This window comes from Nicotiana sylvestris, chromosome 5 (assembly GCF_000393655.2).
Source record: "Nicotiana sylvestris chromosome 5, ASM39365v2, whole genome shotgun sequence".
Classification (NCBI taxonomy): Eukaryota; Viridiplantae; Streptophyta; class Magnoliopsida; order Solanales; family Solanaceae; genus Nicotiana; species Nicotiana sylvestris.
In genome coordinates, this window is record NC_091061.1 from 136,903,195 (window position 1) to 136,907,027 (window position 3,833).

Here is a 3,833-nt window from a genome sequence, read left to right on the forward strand (position 1 = left end):
TACTAAAGATTTGTCTAACCAGTTGCATGGTGCTAGGATGTTCTCTAAGATCGACTTGAGATCACGGTATCATCAATTGAAGATTAGGGACTCGGATGTTCCGAAGACTACTTTCTGTACAAGATATGGCCATTATGAGTTTCTGGTGATGTCCTTCGGCTTCATTAACGCCCCAACAACGTTTATGGATTTGATGAATAGGCTGTTTGGGCCTTATATTGATTTGTTTGTCATTTTCTTCATTGATGACATTTTGATCAACTCACGTAGCCTAGGGGAGCACGAGTAGCATTTGAGAGTGGTGCTTCAGACATTGCGAGAACAGAAGTTGTATGCTAAGTTCTTCAAGTGTGAGTTTTGTTTACCGTAAAAATGGTAACAACAATTAAATTTGTAAATATGATTCTAAAAATACGTGATCTATTTTTATGCTAATTGTTGTCGCGCCCCCTTTTTCCCTCTTTACATTAGAAAATCGGTTTATAACATATTTGGAGTAGGACAACTCATTTCTTTTGGGAACTGTGTTTGCATTTGATGAGTCACCACCTAATGATTTAAGGTGAATTAGGACACCTATAGGATTCATTTCTAAGTTTGTTTGATAACCAGAGATAGGGTAAGGGCTTCAAATTATCCTAAGGGGAAGGTGTTAGGCACCCCTCAGGATCCACAAGTGTGGTTCCCCGCCAGATAGTTTTGTGAATTTTGTACAATTAGCAGACAGAAAAATATAGGCTCAAATAGTAGGGGATTTATGTTTGAACACGTAAGAGTTTGAAAACAATTATTAAAAGATGAATTTTGAAAAAGGAGTTACAATTCTACAAATACTTGAGAATATAAAAAGGAGGGGGTCCTAGGTTTATCTATAATATGGATCACATCAATGCGATACCCGGTATGACACTCCTCAGAAGAGGGGATACATGTGGTATTAGTGCACCGGCCATCATATCCATATCTACCCTTCCCACCACGTTAAGGTATTAAAGCACGGATTGGTCTTGACCTCTGTTGCATGCTATTACCCATCCCATTCCTATCAGTCCTGGAGAAATTTAGGACTACTATTCCTATAAGAGTGAGGATTTTAGGCTGACTCTTGGGTTTTAAAGGTAAAAAGGCTAAGGCAACATACAAAACATGTAGGGCTGCATATTAGTGGAAACATATAAGCAATTAAGAGGCTCATATATACCTTTGCAGACAATGCACATAATCGAACTACTTAAACACAAGTAGGGTCAAAATTTAAAGTATTAAGGCAAGGTGTTTTAATTGTTGAAGCAGACCAATTTATTACATAACTCAGATAAAAAGTCTGAATCAGGCCTGCCTACTGGTTGTAGCAGTTGCTAATTAACAAAGGCAGATTCACTTTTATCATTATTACCTAAGGCTTGCCTATGTGTGCATTGGTGATGTCCTATGAGCATGATATCTATTACTGTATTAGGAGTGCAGCAGAGCAGCGGTTAATTTTTAAACAGGTGATTTTGATCCTATAGGCATGCTCTCTAAACTGTATTAATAAAAGGAGTAGTTTGCTTAAACTGATTCAGAACAATACGAGTCAAACTGATTTTTAACTAAACTGGTTTCAGATCCTGTAGACATGATTTCTATTATAGCTGATTTTAATTCCTACAAGCATGGTATCTAAGTATTAAAGGCTCATTTTGGTCCTATAGGCATGGTATCTAATTGATCATGAAATGAAACAGGCAAGATTTATTTGATCACAGTGAAGTTCGTATAGGCATGATTTCTATAAAAATATTGATTTTAATCTTATAGACATGACATCTAATTTCAAAGCTGATTTTAACCTTGTAGGCATGATGTCTGATTATAGCCATTTAGATCCTATAGGCATGGTGTCTAAGTGTGGAAGTATAACATGCAGAATTTATTAAACAGATCCTATAGGCATGTTATCTAAGTGTGGAAGTAAAACATGCAGAATTTATTAAACAGATCCTATAAGAATGTTATCTACCCTTCTAATAACTAAAGCATGCATAATCACCCCATCCTTTTTCACTAGCCAACCCCAATATTTGTTACAAATTATTATAGACCAAAAATGATTGAATTACATCAGAAAAGTGCAAAATAAGAAGTTACAACCATAGGAAGTCTGATTCTTGACTTCCTCTCTATGTTATGGAATAAACTACCTCAAATGCCAAAGATTTTCAAAGCCTTTCTCATACCTGGGTGTGTCAAAGTTCCCTAAGGGTGTTAAGGGACCCCGGGCAGTGCTTACACCCAGGTTTGTATAACCAGACAGAAATGAGTGCAGTGTGGATGGGCCAAACCTTATGTATCCAAGTTCAGAGGGAGCTTAATGGCCCCAAGGCAAGGCTCAAACTTTCAAAGTCGGGTCAGTGCAGCAGAAACTTCTCTCTACGCGATCGCAAAAGGCCTTCCGCGATCGTAAATCACCGGCCAATTTCTCCCACTTTACGCATCGCGATCGCGTAGCACACTGCTTAACCAAAAGCCAGCAGCTAAAAATGGCCTAGAAATAGTTTGAAGCCACCCCAAAACTCACCCGAGCCCTTCATGACCCCGTCTGAACATACTAATAAGTCTCAAAACGTGTCACTGACTTAGTTGAGACCTCAAATCACATCAAAGAATGCTAAAAAAAAGAATCACACCCCAATTCAAGTCAAATGATACTAAGATATTTCGATTTCTATATTCTATGCCGAAACCTATCAAATCACGTCCGATTGACATCAAATTTTTCATAAAAGTCACATTCGACATTACGAACCTACTCCAACTTCCAGAATTAGAATCGGACCCCCTTTTATCTTATAAAACGCTTCTTGACACTCATCAATCCACTTGATCGTAGCGTCCTTCCTCAATAACTTGAAAATAGGCTCACAAGTTGTCGTGAGCTGAGCAATAAACATGCTGATGCAGTTCAGCCTTCCTAACAGACTCATCACTTCAGTCTTGTTCCCCAGAGGGGGAAAATCATGTATGGCTTTGATCTTTGATTGGTCCAACTCGATGTCTCGCCGACTGACTATGAATCCTAACAGCTTTCCGGATGGAACACCAAATGCACACTTGGCGGGGTTAAGCTTGAGGTTGTAGCTGCGAAGCCTCTGGAAGAATTTCCTCAAATCCTCGACGTGGTCGGCCTGATGCTTTGATTTTATGATCACATCTTCTACGTATACCTCAATCTCCTTATGTATCATATCATGAAATACAGTAGTCATCGCCCTCATATAAGTTGCCTCATCATTCTTCAAACCAAATGGCATTACCCGGTAGCAATAAGTTCCCCATGGCATGATTAACTTTCTTCATCATCTTCATCCATTAAAATCTGATGATACCCGGCATAGAAATCCACAAAAGATCCAATCTCGTGCTTGGCACAATTATCGATCAAAATGTGGATATTGGGTAGTGGGAAGTTATCCTTCGGACTTGCTTTGTTGAGATTGCGGTAATCGATGCACACTCTGATCTTGCCATCCTTCTTCGGTACGGGAACGACATTAGCCAACCAAACAGGATATCGGGTGACCCGAATAACCTTTGCATCCAACTGTTTTGTAACTTCTTCTTTGATCTTCATACTCATATCAGCTTTGAATTTCCTCAACTTTTTCTTGATGGGAGGGAACGCTAGATCAGTGGGCAATTTGTGGACCACTAAATCAGTGCTTAAACCCAGCATGTTGTCATATGACCACGCAAAAACATCTTTGTACTCGATGAGTGTTTCGATTAACTCCTCCCGGATTTTTTGCTCGAGGTAGACACTTATTTTAGTCTCTCGTACATTGTCTGTGTCT